Source organism: Triticum aestivum, chromosome 6D (genome assembly GCF_018294505.1).
Source record: "Triticum aestivum cultivar Chinese Spring chromosome 6D, IWGSC CS RefSeq v2.1, whole genome shotgun sequence".
NCBI classification, from domain to species: Eukaryota; Viridiplantae; Streptophyta; class Magnoliopsida; order Poales; family Poaceae; genus Triticum; species Triticum aestivum.
The window spans coordinates 23,500,875-23,519,743 of NC_057811.1; the positions used below are offsets into that span (position 1 = coordinate 23,500,875).

Below are 18,869 nucleotides of genomic sequence, written 5' to 3' on the forward strand. Positions count from 1 at the left end.
GGGAGGCTCAGGTGCTTGTCCTTAGCGATGCGCAACTCGAATGAATATGAATATTTGGCTATTAATAATTCTACTAAATGTGAAACGTTTTTTGTTAAATAAAATACCAAAACCAGAAAATTCACAAAAATAGTATTACTAGTATGGATTACAGGAAAATATAGTTAGAGTTCTAAGTTAATTTTGTAGACTCAATTTATGCAATATGATGTAATATGAGCATTATAATAATTTTCTTAAGAGATTTAAAGTTTCCATAATTCCCAACATTAGTCCTATGAACTCCAAGTAATATTCTAAATATTATCAACTATATTTGACATGGGAGAAGTTATGTTATATCCTCCCCCATAATTTTCCTTCAGTTGAATAATGATTTGAATATTTTGAACAATCGAATAATACATCAAAATATGATATTCATATGAATGATCTATTAACATCCAAAATTGGAAAATTGGGAAGTTACACACCATTGCAACAAATCGAGAGCACAAGTTTTGCTCTAGGTAGATAACTACAATGAGTACTCAAATTTGACCATGATTTTACAATGAGTATGAAAATCAAAACAATAGAAAGCTAAAAAAACCTAGAGTCGCACGAACATGAACTTGTGTGAAAATACAACCATTAGCTTTCAATCCTAGGATTGAACTAGGGTGGGCACGCTAGACAACCAAAATCCTTATGAATGAGCCACTGCTCACATAGCTTCTGTGATGTAACTGAATGCACATAAATTATCGGAAATGCACGGGGTCCAGCTCACGTGTAAGCATAACTACCATGGATAACTTTGTGACATTGTGCAACCTTCTTCCGTACTATATTGGCTAGTAAGGCCTTCTTGGTCACTTATTCCATCTCTAGTTATCAAGGATTTTATCATAGTACCATTCACATCAAATTCTTCCATTAGTGCTTCATCATGCTCCCGATGTGACTGAACTCCTTCTAGCCTCAATTCCACTTGTCTCATGGTTGGACGTTCCTCCCCTCTTAATTCTATACAAGCTACTGCAATTGCAGCAATGTCTTCAGTTCTGTTTCCACCCTCATTCATAACTTGGGGATCTAATATCTGGAACAAACTACCTTCAGCAAATAAGGTAGCAAAATGTGCTACAAGGCCATCGCCTTGAGAATCCACATAGGAAAATGGCTTCTTTCTAGTCATCAGTTCTATGAGCATAACACCAAAGCTGTAAACATCACTTTTCTCTGTGAGGCGCCCCGTGTAGAAGTACATAGGATCCAAATATCCTAATGTACCTTGCACCATTGTTGTTAAACCTTATTTGTCTAATGGAATGTACCTTGACGATCCAAAGTCTGCTACCTTAGCTGTTAGAGTATCATCCAAAAGTATATTAGCAGACTTGATATCTCTGTGGATGATAGGAATTAAAGCCGTTGAGTGAAGATAGGCTAGGGATTTGGCTGTTTCAATTGCTATCTGTAACCTTTTGTCCCATGGCAAAGAACTTGGTCCTTCAACATGAAGATGCTCGTAAAGAGTACCATTGGATATAAACTCATAGACCAACATTGGGACTTCTGTTTCAAGGCAACAACCATAGAGTTTTACTACATTCCTATGGTTGATTTGTGATAGGATGGCAACCTCATTAATAAATTCATCAATCTCCTTTTGAACCAATATCTTGGGTTTCTTGATGGCTACAACGTGGAGGTCTGATAAAATTCCTTTGTATACTGTTCCATGCCCACCACCACCAAGCTCACGAGCTTTATCAAAATTATTTGTTGCCTTTTCTAGCTCTTCCAGGGTTATGATCATTTTTTCCGCAATGTCAGCTCTTTGGGATACCAATTGTTGCAATAATTGCCCACGATTTTGCTCGAAAAACTTTTGTTTCAACATTTGCGATCTCTGTTGCTTATATTTGTAGGAGATGAAGTATATAATGAGAACCAAAAGAATGAGGCCAGCCCCACTTGCTACTCCAATAATAATGCTTATACCTGAAATAGTACAAATTTGTTATGACCCATTTTGTTTGCAAGTGTATGCACATACATTGTAATACACATGCCTAAATTTATCTAAGAAGGTACTTCATCATATATGCAAGGTTGTGTTAAGTATCACAACCTCTGCCCCACTTTATGTCATGCTAGAAAATTTCACGGAGACCAAGGAGGAAGCGCTGGAGCGCAACTTCGCACTAAAATGCCGTAAACTTAACAGTGGTAGTTAAACTCATCATTGCATATACAAAATTTGAAAATCCTACACCTAATTAAGGGCCCCTATGGATGTGCTAGGCAACCTTACAACTAATCTAAAGCCCCCCTCCCCTGAATTTCACCTGGTGGGCCCCTCCCTCCCTCCAACTCCAATCCTAAACCCCCACGTTGGTTAGTACATAAGGTTCACAAAAAAATTATGTAGGTATAGCAAAGCCCTGCAAATTTCTACGAGCAATGCTATTCTTACGTGCAAAATTCTACAAAAATTCTAATGTACTAGTTTAGTTTGAGCCGGTTACTTCCATGTTCTGTTGTAGGCAGTTATTTCCCACTCTCACATTACATAAGATTTACGTAAGAGTTGTACACAGGAATAGGATTTCTTAATTTCTACGATCCATATGCAATGTGGCTCCCCCCTCTCTCTCTCTCTCTCTCTCTACACACGCTCTCTGTACCTCCGGTGGCTCATTTGCTTCTCCTCGTGAGCCAAGTCCAACATGTCCTATGCATTGAGCATGCAAACCTCTCCCGATCCATCTTCTCTCTCTCTACACGCACTCTCATGGGCGAAGTCCAACATGTCCTATGCATTGACCATGCAAACCTCTCTTGATCGATCGTCTCTCTCTCTCTAGTGCCTATCTAACTATCTATACAGTGCCTATAAAAAATTTCCATGAGAAATTATCTCAAATCACCACATTAGAAACACTATGCGGGATGAAAAAATTCATACCTACAAATTGTAAATTGCAGGTTGTGAATTTCAAAGAAGGATGTGATGTGCCCAGGTCTTGCAGCTATGAGTTTTTGCCCATGTTTCGAATGGTAATTCTAAGTTCACTATTCTTCCTTCAAACAAAGCCAATGATGTTCTTAGTGTCGGCTGACACGGGCGTTGGAAAATCGCCAGAAGAAGTGGGAGTGGTCCAACCGTACAAGATATCGGTGCCTTCTTGGTCTCAATGTTGCACCATGGAAGTGGTGGCCATTTTGCTGGGTAAATTATTTTAGTTTGTGAATGTACTAGTCTTGGAATTGTGGTCATAGGCACATCGGTGTCAGCTTAGGTGATCGTGGGCACGCTGGACATGGATCTGGTCCCAATGATGGGTACAACACTAGGAACAACAACAGACACACTTACAATAGGAATGAAAATGACGGGCATGCCATGATGTGGTGGCGTTGACTTACATGCCCACTTCAATAAGAAATATTTTACTTTGTGTTCTCCCTAAATTTCCAAAATATAAGTCTTATAAGTTCTGTCCTAAGTCAAAGTTTTCTATGTTTGACCAAGTTTGCCGGTAAAACTATTAATATCAATGATATGAAATAATATGTTGTGAAAATATATTTTATGGTGGATTTATTAATACTAATTTAGTATTGTAGATGCACTACATTTTTTTCAAAGTTAGAAAGCTTGGATTTTGGAGAAAAATTATGAACCTTATAGTTGGAACAAGGTGAGTTTTTTGTTGTTGGGAGAGGTACAATACTTGTGCAAATCAAGATTATCATTTGATGCTTTCTATTATTCATTTTATCTCTGAATACTCCTAGTGTAGCATATGTAGCCCAATTAGGAACGACGTCTAGTAACTGGACCATATTGCGAGATTTATGTGGCACATAATTGACATCAAATTTTATATTTGCCCGGGCGAATGACATGGCCAAGACTTTCCTAGCCACAAAGACAGTTTGTTTGCCATGGTAGTTATTTTACTAGGCACTGCAGTAGTTTGATTCTCATGGTAGCTATTTTGCTTGTCACACCAACCTGTTCCCATACAGGAGGCATGTTGCAGTAGAAGATTTTCACTAGTTTGTAAAAATGGGAACAACAAGTAGTTTCATTTAATATATCTCATGCATTCTTGATGATCATGGGGGTAGTATGAAACTAGAGGGGACTTACGACAAGCAAGGGCATGCGTAAATGCTTCTAAAGAGGGCATGCATAACATCATATACATATATGATAAGTAATCCTATGGTACTTTGAGGTTCCAACTTATTACATGCCCATTGATGAGGACATACTAGATCATGGTATGACGAGCATCATGAAAGAAAAATGCATAAATCCAACTTCGTATTTCTTCTATTATTTTTCATACCTTTTCACATTTGTCTCGTATGTATGATGATCAAGGTACTTTCCTATTCGACGGGAAATGGGCATATTTTCCTTTACTAAGGTAGTGTTGGCTAAGTGGAAAAGTCGGATCAGAGCAAGCAAAGCAATGCTAATGAAGACACTAATAGTGATGAAAAATATTAGCTTGAATTTCTTATCTGGAGGTATTTCCTACCAGCAGATAGAGTGGCTAGTTGAGGAGTTTGGCAACCTAATATTCATCCAACACGGAAAAAAGACCCACATTGTCGATGATGCATATTTATTTGTCACAACTACCTAGGGTGACTTTGGTATTAGATTGGCGTGTCAACCACTGAGCTCACCCTATGTAAGAAATTTATGGAGTGATGCTTAACATACGACAACATAAGTCAAATTTTATAATGATGCATGGTAGGGAGCATTGATTGCAACTCGATAAAGCATCCTAATGATCAATTGTCTGACCGTACAAAAATCAGATGTGGATTTTATCGTACATTATGTAACTTCCCAATTTAAATCATTGTCACTTCACGGCAGTCCTATCAATGTTTCGAGAAGTCATACTCCAGCGATATTAATGACATCACAAAGATGATTGAAGTTAGATCATTAATTTTTATTGAAGTCTGATCGAAGTTTGTTAAAAGCCATGTAACTATCCAAAATGACAACTGGATTGATTGATAGATGGGGCCGTAATAAAGTTGGGAGCATCGCATGTACGAATTAATGTTTGTGGTTAATTTGGTCGACCAAATTTATGGCTCAATGTTATTGCATTTTCTTAGGAATTTATGTATGTGTCATTTGTCTAACTGATGACCATCCACTTTTAATATATAACAGTTATGCAATTTTGTTGACATATTATGAAAATATATTTCATGGCAACCTGGTGATGCAGTTTTCATCTAACCAGAAGAAGCATTTACTTTCATATGAACTAGCAAGGTGTCCCTCGCAAATGTGAGGGCATCTTGTGTTTAGCCTATCAATTTTTTTAATTATTTGTATCTAATGCAATATATATGTTACACCTATTCATCCTTTCATCACATAATAGACGATATTTTTTATGTGTGTTAACATATGATTATGTTGTTCATACATAACACAAAATAATTGTAAAATATTAATTTAAAGTAAATCTAATGATATTTTTTCTTCCATATTATGTTTATCTAGTTAGGCGTTGAGTTGTAGATAGACCAAGCAAACTATCCACAACCCTCGTGCCCCTAGTAGAATATCTGGTCCACTGGTGCTAACAGTGTATGTCGTCACAAGTTTTAAAAAAAAGTTGAAACATAGCTCAAAAAAGAAAAATATTAACTCAACACTGAATAGTACAAACATAAGGATTTGGCTCATTATCACATTGATGTCAAGTTGGTCATTTTCGTATCTCGGACAGTGTTTCAAATTTCGATACAAAATTTCGTGACAACATACATAGATGTTGTATCAATGTTCTAGATTTTTTCCCCAGATTTTTGCCAACATGTTAAAATGTGCTACGACATCTGGTGCACTAGTAGCCCTCAAGAATGGGTGCACGAGATACATTCCCCATGCCCCCTAGATTGATTGTTGCATGCTCTCATATATTTATGCATCCCTATGCCTCTTTGTCAGTTTATGCATGGGTATATAGAGTAATCCAATTAGTTCCTACCCAACCTCCACTACTATTTCTTGCTTGCATATACAATTGTAACTATCTTTTCAGAAAAATAAATAAATAAACGACTATCATGCCATTGAGCCTTCGGTTCTAGGGATATTCATGTACTTCTCCGTGGATGCTTATGTTGGTTCCTAATTATTCCTCCATCATTTCTTATGATCATCCAAACCTTTTCTTTCTACGTTGCCAGCTGTATCAACTATCTATGGAGCATAAGATGATAAGAATAACATTTTAATTCACCATGACTTTTCTGTCGGGTTTCACTATATGTTGCATTATATTAGCATTGGTCTATGTGGTAAGGACTAACATGCTTAAATGAGAAGTGACATGTACTTCTCTTAGAGTAATGTAACTTGTACTTTTCGTTTATAGTTAAACTATTAATTACCAAGATTACCGATTTTCTATGTGCAAAATCTATTTAACTATGACAATGATGATATGCTAGTTGTGTTCTTTGAGATATGAAGATCTACCGGTTATATTTTGTATCATGATAAAAATATATTTGAATTCACAATAACTTTTCTATGTTTGCTTGCCTATTTATCTAACGCGTTAGATTAGCATTGGTGTATGTAGTCATAACTAACATGTTTAAGTGAGAGGTAACATGCTATAGTTCTTGTTTACCGTTAAATCTATAATTAATACATGTGCTAAAAATTATTGTGCAAGATCTATTGATGTGTAATTATGATGGTCTATCGATTTTCTCTTTTTATATAAAGATATGGCAGTTATAATTTGTTTAGGTATAGTTATGAAGATCTGAAGTATGAAATCTTCTTAGAATGATCTTGAAGATCTAATTATCATGATCTATTTAGGTACAATTATGAAGATCAAACGAATGTGATCTATTTAGGTGCGATTATGTAAATCTAACGGGTAGGATCTATTTATACACAGTTAAATCTAGTGGATACAATATGCTTTGTTGTGGTTATGTAAATCTAACGGTGTGATCTAGTTTGTATATTGCGAAGATCTAATAGTAGTTTTTTTTTTACAATTAGATAAATCCAGTGAGTATGATTTCTTTACGTATGTTTATGAAAAATTGATGGATCTGATCTATTAAATAACAAATACAACGGTCGAAGTAATTTTGATGATGTGGATAAAGTTTGTACCTCCAAAAATATCCCGTATTGTGCTTCTAGTGTCACATGATGCGAAGAATATTTTAGTTGAGTATAAATTTTCAATATCCACTCATGTATCTGTTATTGCTTTAGATTAGTATTGGTGTATGTGGTCAGATTATTAATATTTTTAAGCGAGAGGATACCATGTACTTGTCCTTTATAGTTAAACTAATATTTAAGGTGTTTGTTTTTTTGTACGAGATATGTTGATGATCTATCGATTGTGTTTTCTCTATGAAGATCTATCACTTATAATTTGTTAAGATACATTGTTATGAAGATCCAGTGTATGTAGTCATTTTGGAATGGTTATTTAGATATGACACTTATGATCTACTTAGATACAATTATGAAGATCTAACGGAATCATGAATATAGATACAATTATGCATACCCATGGGTGGATATGTTCTATTTTGGCGCGGTTATGTAAATCTAATAGTTATGATATGTTTAGTATAATTAATTAATTATGAAGGTCTAACATATGTAATTTATTTAGGTATAACTATGTAAAACTTATGTATGTTTCTGTAAATATCATGATTATTATTAATCAAAATATAAATATAACATTAATTTGGTAATGAGGATATAACACTAATTTGGTAATGAGGATAAACTTGGTGTGTAAACAACCCTAGATTCTACTTTTAGTTACATAGTAAGAAGAATATATATGTATACACTTGTGTATCTCTCCATTGTATTAGATTAGTGTTTGTGTAAGTGGTCAGAACTAACATGTTTGAATGAGACATAACATGCACTTGTTCTTTACAATTAAACTTATAATAATAATTAACATGTGTAATAAATCTTTGTTGTGCGACATATGTTGATGTGCCACTGTGATCTGTCGATTCTGGTTTTTATATCAAATTTATCAGTTATAAGCTTTTTTAAATATATATTATGAAGTTCTAGCATATTTAGTGTTTGTTATAATAGTTATTCAGATCCAACTTCGATGACACATTTATATACAAGTATGAGGATTTGACGGATGTGGCCTGTTTAGGTGTGAGTATGTCGATTTAACGGGTACGATCTATTTAGATGCAGGTGTATAGACCTATCGTGGATACAATGTGTTGCGGTACAGTTATGTAACTCTAAGGGTTATTATATGTTTAGACAATTATGAAGATCTAACGAATGCAGCCGGTTTAGATATAATTTTGTAAATCCAATGGGCGAGTATGATCTATTTAGGTGCGTTCATGTAAAGGCTCAAAGCTAAAATAAAGGTTCGAACCTAGCAAAAAAAATCAGCACATTTTTTTTTTGAAGTGCTATGAGAGGTGGTACCTTAGATATACCTTTACTAACAAACGATATGATTGGGTGAACGAAAATATTGGCAGCTAGCACATCAATATGAGAACAAGCAAATGCAAGTAATAATCAGAATACCAGAATATAGACCGTATTTGTGTAGGTAGGAAAAGTCGTCCCAAATTAAAGTTGCAGCAAGCATGCTCACCTCGAAAGTATTTGGCGAGGCCACCTGGACAGAAGAAGTAATAAGATAAATAAATTCAGTTTATTATTGTTTCCAAATATATAGGCAGAGGGGAACAATAAAGACAAATTAACGGCGTGCATCCAATCCAAGGAAGTACCTTTGCCGTGGTAGCCGTCGTTGCACTTACATGTATGGCCTCTGTTCCCACGTTTGCACTGGCTGTGCTCGCTCTTGCAGAGGTCGCGAGCTAGCTCCCCAGGGCAATCCCGACGTGACCTGGCGTTGCCTGATGAGCCATTATGCAAGACCTCCCACCCGAGAAGAATGGGAACCTTCAGGTTCAGGGGAGTTTCGTCCAGACCCTTCTGCATGATCAGATTGCCCTGCTCCTCAAACCAACCCTGCTCGGCGATGGAGTACCCGGGCAACGGAAGCAGGTCCTGGAGTTTGGTGGTGTCGAACCATTTGAAGATCAACTCCTTGGGCATTCCGTCCAGGGACTCAGAGATAGGTGCTTGGCAGCAGCCCATGCCGTGGCAGTACTTGCCGCCACTGCCTCCGCCAACTCCGTTGCTACTGCCGGTGTCGTTGTTGGAGCAGAAGGATGCGCAGCCGCTCATAATTGCCGGGTTGCCACGACCGAGAAGCGTCGCCTGCGCGTTGCACCCCGTGACCACGAGCTCGTTCCTAGTGGAAAGCGAGTAAGGTGCTTCTCCAGCGAAAAAAAAGAAGGAATCGTCGAACGGTTGGCCTCCGAACGACCAGGGCCAGGTGGCCCCCATGTTGGTCCCAGCGCTTATAAGGGCGTCGGTTCGGGTGACACGCATCGTGGAGTTGGCAAGGGAGATATTGACAACTTGGAACTCAGTGTTGCCGAGCAGCAACTGTGGGGGGTGATGGCTTGTTGCAGGTGAGGTCGAACCCCGGCAGGTAGCAGTTGGTGGATGGCCCCATGCCAAATGGGTACGGCACGGTTACTCCCCCGCAGGATGTTATGCAGCTAGCTGTTGTTCAGAAGAGTGGCAAAATAATCATTTTGAAATAAAACATTCCAAGTTTCAATAGGGGAGTACGTGTACCATTAATTGGGTAACATAATAAAAATCATATGTAGAATTTTACCATTAATTGGGTAACATAATAAAAATCATACGTAGAAGTTTCACGAAATTTCAGGAAATGAAAAACATGCATGTGGAGGATTGGTTGACGCATATACTTTGTGAAAATTTCCATTGACTGTTTTTCAATTGGCGCTCAGTCAAATTTCTAGTCTCACCATCCGCATTTAAGATTAGTCATGTTTCCTCCGATAGGATGTTATTTGTGGTTATATCTTGGTACATGTCAGATTCTAAAGTCGTATCTGATATTATTTTACGTAACTTTTATACCCGCTAGAAAACTTTTATAACATTTAATCTCCCATCGCAGAAAAAACATTTAATCTCAACTGATAATCTAAGATCATATGTTTTTAGAATATGTGGACGAATGTGGTAGCTTGGTTGCCTCTTATTTTATATTTCCTATATATTGTTTCATTTTTCACTTCAGATTTTGAAATGACCTCGATGCATAGCTTTGCCAATTTTTTGTAAAAAATGTGTTGGTATATAAATTTATACATGGATGTATAATGTCAATAAGACGTGGTAGATAAAATGGTGTTAGTTTTACATGACAGATCCACATATATTTTTATGTATACTACTCACAGCAAAAGATGTGTGTTACCAACTTATGGTAAGGTTATTTCTAATATAAATGTTAGAAGTTTTTGTCACATTTTTCTTAATTCAAACAAAGTAATTTAAAAAAAAATCAACATGATTTGCAGCATGCTAAGCATATTTACTTTCTCAGCGTTTACGATATTTATACTGTTGGATGTGCCTAATACTCAGCCCAGGTCGTATTGTTGTGGCCGCTTTTAGCGCAACAAATTAACCTTCCTTACTCCTTTTTTGTTTCCTCTTGGGCCGGAACTGTGTTTGATAGGTCCGTGTGGGGTACGAACACATCCTCCGATTAGTTTAGTGTGCTTGTATCCGACATGATATTATTTATAGGACGTCGATAACTGCCACACGTATGATGTATCGGCTGGTTGTGCCACACGCCCTGTGTGACACGAAGACGACCCCGCCCGCACGACCGCATCCGGGCGCGCGCAGCCACAGACCGCACGTCCGGTGCAGCGCGATCGCCCCGCACGAGCACGTAAGGGCGAGCGAGCACGCGGCCCGCACGACTCGTCTCGGCCGCCGCCCCTCCCCGCCTGCGAGCCACACGCCCCGTGTGTCACACGCCCCGCGTGTCAGTAACCACGCGTCCCGTCGCGATTGCCATGGTCCGGACCCTCTTCAGTTGCCATGTTGCTGAACTACAGTTGCCATGTTGCTGAACTACAGTTGCCATGTCGGACAACTACAGTTGCCATGGTTGCTCAACTGCAGTTGCCATCTTAGGTCAAAGTGCCGGAGGCCATTTTTGGGCAACTACAGCTGTTGCCATGTATGGTTTGGTCTACTACAGTTACCATGATTTGAAAAACTTTACGAATTGCCACCTACTAACACTGGACAGTTGCCATGTAGCACTAAAAAAACATGGCAAAAAACATGTTCCGGGTAAAGAGAGAGTTGTCGTCTGCTTACAAGCACGCTAGAGGCAGTTGCCATGTATCCTGCAAAAACACATGGCAACTGATAGCTTTTGGTGTGTGGGAGAGGAGACGGGCATGTGGGCGATGGTGGTATCTTTAGGAGTTGCCACCTACTAACACTAGACAGTTGCCATGTAGCGCTACAAACAGACGTGGCAACAATAACATGTTCAGGTGAAAGAGAGTTGCCATCTGTTTACAATCACAAATAGGGCAGTTGCCATGTACCCCTCAAAAGACATGGCAAATGACAGCTTGGGTGTGGGAGAGTGGGAGAATGGGCAGTCGTAGGAGATGGGAAACAGAAGTGATGCGTGGCGTGCGGGCGCGACATTCAGTCTTTTCATGGCAAGATTCGTGCAAAAAGCGCTGGACGGCGATGGAGGCGTGTGGGCGAGTTGGCTAACGCCCACACGTGTGGGCGTTAGTGTTTTCGTATTTATATGGTTATATTTTGGCACGTGCCCGATCCTAAAGTCGTACATGACATTATTTTACGTACATTTATATCTTTTCATCTCAACCATTATAATCTGAATCGATGGAACATATATGTGAATGAAGGTGATGGCTTTGGTAGCCTTTTGTTTTAATAATATAACTAGCAAGGTGACCCTGCATTTGCGCGCGGTTAGATTTTCAAATATTGTTATGGATACCATTGTAGGTGTTCATATTTATTTTATCAAATATTTTGTACATTTGAATAACTAGTAAAGTTATAGTATTAAGAATAAATCCATGTGAAAATAGCATTATTTACTCTCAATAAATATCTCATGTATTATACGTTTTCTCTCAAATTATGCTTTGGTGGTATATTGTTGATAGGTAAGTAAATGTTGGAGTGAACATCTTATTATGATGCATGTTTATCCCTTGAATTTGATACACATAGTCAACATAAGCACTGAACTACCGTATAATGTTCAGAATATTTATTTAATGTGATGTGATGCATCTACATTGTTCCACATGTTCTTATATTACTCAATTTATTATTTGCCACGTAGTCATAAAATATGCTAAGCTACACGTGAGTGTAGAATATCTTATTCTATTCTGCACCTCTAGTAACGGTATATACAAAATATAATAACATAGTATACAAAATATAGTAATTTTTTTAAGAATGTAGTAAATTACCAACTTAGATAGTAAAAAAATAAATAGAATTACTACATTTTATGCATTCTTTTACTAGATTTTGTATATAGCGTCACTAGGGATGTAGAATAAGCATTTTACACTTGCCCTTGGAATAACACTATATATAGTGCAAAAACAATATGCTAAATTATTAAATTTTATTTGTTTTTTCTACACTCACGTGCACAATTTATATAACTTTTTTTTTGAGAAAAGCACAATTTATATAACTAATCTCTCGATAGGCTGGCGTGTAGGCTAGGCCGTGCGCATGGCAAAGAAGCCCATAAAGATTAACAGCCCATCTCTCCAAACTTAATTAGGGAGAGCAACTAGTTAACGAGCGCTCCTTGGGAGCCTCGCAACGATCAGCGCCACTTGGCGCGCTCTCAGCCATTCGCCACGTGTCGCGCTCTGAACGCTCCCTTTAGATTTTGTTTTTTTATTTTTCCGCACGCGTTTTCGGCTTTTTAAACGGGTTTTTTCGACGTTTTGGTTTTCCCCCGGTCTTCCTTAGTTTTTCGACCAAAAAAATTTTTGAATTTTTTTTTTTGCGCGAAAAAACCTGTTTTCTTTTTTTTCCTTTCGCGAAAAGTCACGGTTTTCTTCCGCGAGAGGCACGGTTGTGCTTTAGCGAGAGTCACGGCCGTGCCTTTCGGAAAAGAAAAAAAACGCGTTTTCTGTTTTTTTTTCTTCGCGACAGTCACAGTTTTACTTCCGCGAGAGGCACGGTTGTGCTTTCGCGAGAGTCACAGCCGTGCCTCTCGGAAAGGGAAAAACGAAACTCGTTTTCTGTTTTTTTCCTTTCGCGGGAGTCACGGTTTTGCTTCCGCGAGAGGCACGGTTGTGCTTTCGCGAGGGTCACGGCCGTGCCTCTCGGAAAGGAAAAAAATACGCGTTTTCTGTTTTTTTTCTTTCGCGAGAGTCACGATTTTGCTTTTATCAGAGGAACGGTTGTGCTTTCGCGAGTCACGGGCGTGCCTCGTTCGGAAAGGGAAAAAACGCGTTTTCTGTTTTTTTTCCTTCCACGAGAGTCACGGGCGTGCCTCGTTCGGAAAGGGAAAAAATGCGTTTTTTGTTTTTTTCCTTCCACGAGAGTCACGGTTTTGCTTCTGCGAGAGGCAGCGTTGTGATTTCGCGAGAGGCACGGGCGTGCCTCTTTCGGAAAGGGAAAAAAACCTTGCTCCCGGTTTGGTTTTTTCGTCCGGTTTTTTTCGTCCGGTTTTTTTCATGAAAAAAAAGTTCGTCAAAACCTATCAACATGGGATCTAGTTTTGAAGATCTCGACGCGAGGAATCCAATGGTGAAAACGGTTTGAGATTTGGACGCACGGTTTAAGAGATAAAACGTTTTGAATAAAGGGATCTACAAAAAAAGGGAAATCTCCCAGGTTGCGACAAGTGGCGCGCTGCATTTGCGCCACTTGTCGTGACCTGGGAAGATGGAGTGTTCTTTGCAACAAGTGATTTCGTTAATTAGGCCATCGTAATCGTGAAGGTGTGTATAGAAGTTCCGTTCTCTAGTGTATATCGAACTCCTCTCCAACCCTAAAAAAAACTCCCCTCCAACCCTAAAAAGAGATTGAACTCCTCTACCTAGGGCGTCCGCCACCTACTGCCGATCTCCTCGTTCACTCGCCATCAGCAAAAGACCAGGACAATGGTCGTGGGGCATCCGGTGCTAGCCGCTTCTCCTTCCACGCTCTGTTGATCCTGACGGACTGCCGGCTGGCCATCAGCATCGGTGCGACGCCACCGATTCTAGCGCCCGTCACAATTCTAGCGGCCAAGAAGATCAAATAGGTATTAACTTAGAGGTCATAGATGGGACAACAGACAACAATGCAGATACGTCGCAGCTGGGCACCATGATCATTGCTCCAATATCTCCTTTTTATGTTATGAAGATAAACAAGTAGGTTTCCTTTTTGGTAATTTTTGGAAATCATAAATGATGTTAATATTATGGTTGTACTGCAATTTGCAAGGTTTATGATGTCTGTGTGTACAAGGTTTCTGGTCATGCTATTTCGAAAATACCTTTTAGATGTGCTTGCTTTTCTACTGCTTGTTCAAAATTAATTTTTACTATTGGAATATGATGATAAATCTGATTCAAACTGGAATTCAGTTTTCTTGTACAGAAAACAGAAGGATTAGGCTGTACGCGATAAAATATATGCCTAGAAAATGAAAAGGATAATAGATTCCTAAGTACTACAACTATCATACCATTCCAGGAAGTTACTTCTTGATGTCATTCTAGAAAATAGAAGGATCAATAGAATGTTCTCGATGATCATTTTAGGTGTCCTTTTAGGCAGCAACACCAAGTAGCAGGGCTACATCTTAGAACTGATCAATAGGACCATGTTCGAACTACAGCATAGGTAAAGATCATTTCTTCACGACTTCTCTTATGCTCCCAAGGAATCTGGTCCAAACTCCACATCGCTATCACAGAACAAAGTTGGAGGCACAATTGAAAGAGACCAGCCAGATTCTTCTTCCGGGTATTAAAAAGAGAACCTGGCTAGAGATCTCATGGCATGTCATTCCATTTATCTTTGCTTGTGGGCTTAGCGTATCAGATGACATAATTGGCATTTATTTCATAATTAGCATGTACTTCAGAACATGATATGTTTTGCTTTAATTATGGACAACAAGATACGTTTACTTATTGTGATCATATAAGTGAACAAACATATCCAAGGGCTAAAGTTTATATCTACTATGTATGTTTATTTTTCATTCACACATGTCTCATGGCTTTTTAGCACTTAGAGAGCAAAAATGGAGATTGCTCTCATTAAGTGAGAACATTTTTTTTGCAAAATAGTAAATAATGAGTGCTCTTGATTTTTTTTCAAGCTAACCTCAATCCAAGAAGTCCGATCATCAATTAATGATATTTTTTTGCTTGTATCATTCGTCGAACCATATGAATGAATACTCATATCGTGGCTCAACCAATACTTAACAATCTTTTTGCCCAAAGCAAACAATGTCAATATTTATATATTCTAAATGCAAATATTATCACTTGTGTGCTCAAGTAAAATGTTAGTGCTTAAAGGAAAAGAAACTATTTTATCACTTCTACAGTCCATAGGGACAGAGACAAGGAAAGAAAACCTTCCACCACAATCTTGTCTTCCTACTTACTTTTACTTACCAAGAAGAATCAACAATAAAGGAATCTTTTAAGAAAATAGATAAAAGATCATTTTCAGTTAGTAATGTACACCTGCCAACTTGTCTTGTTTACTTCTTTTTCTGGGCATATGCACCCTGTTGAATGGTATACATACTGGAATTGCAATTGCAGGCAAAACAAAGTGATGGATGGTCTACAAGATTATCTGGATAAATTCATCTCTTGGGTAGAAGAAGCCATGCATGACATTTGATTGGAATTAATATTGCCTTGAAAATGTATGAGTGCTTTCTTCCCATCTGACAGAATCAAATATTGATCCCTTGCTAAGCATACCTTTGTAAATTCTCTCGGGGAGGAAAAGTATAACTTTCAATTTGCAAGTTGCAACATTTATCCCAAAATACATGGTGTTCACACATATCTATTTTATGTAGTTTGTGATCAACCAGAATGTTGGGAGTTTTTGAAAGCACCATCAAGGATCTCTGTTTATATGGAGATAAGTTATGAAAAAAATGAAATTCAACAACCTTAAACCTAATTCTCGCTAGATGTAAGGGCTTGAAAAGATGGTTTAGAGCCTACATGATGAACGTTACCTTGACTCTTTTTGTGTGTGTCATTTTCTTACACTACCATCAACAACTATATTTGATTGGGAATAGATGTATCTTTGAGAAGAGCATTAGCCGAGACGTGCGTTGCATGTGCAAGCTTACTAGTAAAGATTAACAGCCCATCTCTTCAAACTTAATTAGGCTATCGTAATCATGAAGGTGTGTATAGACGGTCCATTCGCTAGTGTATATCGAACTCCTCTCCAACCCTAAAAAAAGCTCCCCTCCAACCCTAAAAAGAGATTGAACTCCTCTACCTAGGGCGTCCGCCACGTACTGCCGATCTCCTCGTTCACTCGCCATCAGCAAAACACCAGGACAATGGTCGTGGGGCATCCGGTGCTAGCCGCTTCTCTTTCCACGCTCTGTTGATCCTGACGGACTGTCGGCTGGCCATCAGCATCGGTGCAATGCCACCGATTCTAGCGCCCGTCACAATTCTAGCGGCCAAGAAGATCAAATAGGTATTAGCGTGTACCTGATTATCTGATAGAAGCACTAACGTATGAAGTTATACCAGTATTTACATGCGGTTTGCAAACTACAAATTCTTATAAAACGAAGATTTGTCTACTGCCAAACATATTATACGTATGCTATATTCACGGTTGATATATTGCGGTGCTATATATCTTGTGTGGTCATTTTGTCTTTTCGCCCCTCCCCCGGGTGTTCAAATCCAGCCTCTGCCCCTGTTTACACATATGCAGTTCTCCATGCTTTCATAAATAATCTCTCTCATCCATATTAATTCAGCGACAATTAATATGCATGAGAGTTGTACTAAATCAGCGCAAGTAGAATGTGCGTCTCTTGGACTCCTTCTCCAAGTTGCACAAAGCACACGACGTGCATAAGCACGTGAACAGGAATCAATCGATCCTGTTCATTACTGGTACATACTTATGTATGTCTTAAATCTTTTTCGTGAATATGCAAAACTTGCGTATTATTCATTGATAGAAGGAGTTAGAGCGAGTACAGATAGAGGTACATCACACAACACGAACGCAAGTAGGTGTGTACATGGCACCCAAAGCAGAGAGATATGAGATGCTCGGCCCAAGCAAAGGAATCTACACAGCTAAACCCACAAAGCCCCGAACAAGAGAAGCAAATTGAACCAACAAGACGTCCAACATCGCCAAAGCCAGCACCGGGGACACCACGAGCAACGGGATAGCGCCTTCAAGAAGGAAAGCGATGCCATGACGTTGCCGCCATCCATTGTTTCCCCTGAGCTCGAAGAAGGGCGGAGATGAAGGCCATGGCAGCGCCTCCAAGAACGAAAATTATACCCGCGAGCGTCGCCGCTGGCAACACCGGCAAGCCGAGACTGATGCTGAGCTATCCCAAAGCCGCTGGATCAGAATATGTGATGGGGAAGCCACTGTTTGGCCAGAGCCGCCAAGTCTGTAGGGGTGTTCGCCACTGGAAGGTGGCACCTCGCACCACCGGACACACAGCATAGGATCTGGCACCAGGCAACGCATGGAGGCGCAAGAGGGTCGGGGTGCGGTGAGGCAGAGAGAACCGAAGCAGGGGAAGCCATGACGACTAGTGAAGCCGGCAAGCTAAGACTGAAGAAAGCGCAGATCCGAGTTGCCGGGGCAGTAGCGGTTAAGACGCTGATGAGCCGAGAGAGCTGGAAGGGACGCAGCTACCGGCTCGCCGGGGCCGGAGCTACACCGAGGGAGGACGCCGGCAAGCCACAAACACTGGACAACCCAGGTCCAAAAGCCTCTAGGGCCGGAGCAACGAGCAATGTCCTGCGAGGCGCCGCATGAACACCACATCAACCATCGTAGCCTCAACCGTTGCATGTCGGAGCCGCCACCGCGGCGCAAGGGAGGTGGGCGCTGCCGGAGACGAGGGCTACCTGCACGAGGCAGGTCTGCGGCCGGCCGCATCATCCGTGTCCACACACCCGGTCGGCAAGCCGCAACACCAACAACAAGGTTGGCTACGTCCATGAGGAGGGAGGGGCTGCAGAGGTGAGCTTCCAGGCGGCGCCGCCTGTCGGACCGATGATGGGAGGGGCAGCCGGAGAGGGGCGCCATGCGCACGAGATCCAGTCTAGGGGAGGGGCAGCCGTAGGGGGGCACCGCACGCATGAGATCCAATTTTTGGGAGGAGGGGGGGGGACGCAGTACATAGGGGAGGAAACAACGCCTCAATCACCATGCCCATGATCAGGTCGCGCCGGGCCAGGCCTGCAGGGATGAGGGTGCGCCAAAGGGGACCACGCCGCCCGAGGATGGATCTCGAGGAGGAGGGGGTGCCAACGCGCGAGGGGTCGGGGGGGCTGCCCCACAGCCACCATCACAGGGACCGGCGCGACTTCGCCCGCCGAACCTCTGGGGGCGGCGACGCGGGGAGGCAGCAGAGGGAGGGCTCCCGGCGGCGGCGTGAGTTACCCCCGTGTCGCCAACGTCGGGCGGCGCGGGGGTCGGCTCGTAGCGAGCGGCCCTGTGTGTAAACCATGTATGTCTTAAATCTAGATCGTTAAAATTTACCATCAATAGATTAGATATTTTAGTCTATGTAGATTAATGTGGTGTCTTGTTTGCCATCTGTTTGATAATAGTATAATACATACTTCCT

The 18,869-nt window shown here is 40.4% G+C and overlaps 1 pseudogene; it reads right to left on the reverse strand.

Annotated features, from left to right (window-relative positions):
• Positions 1-784: 784 nt before the first annotated feature.
• LOC123142352 (wall-associated receptor kinase 3-like) lies at positions 785-18,325 on the reverse strand (annotated as a pseudogene).
• Between the last annotated feature and the right edge of the window lie 544 nt (positions 18,326-18,869).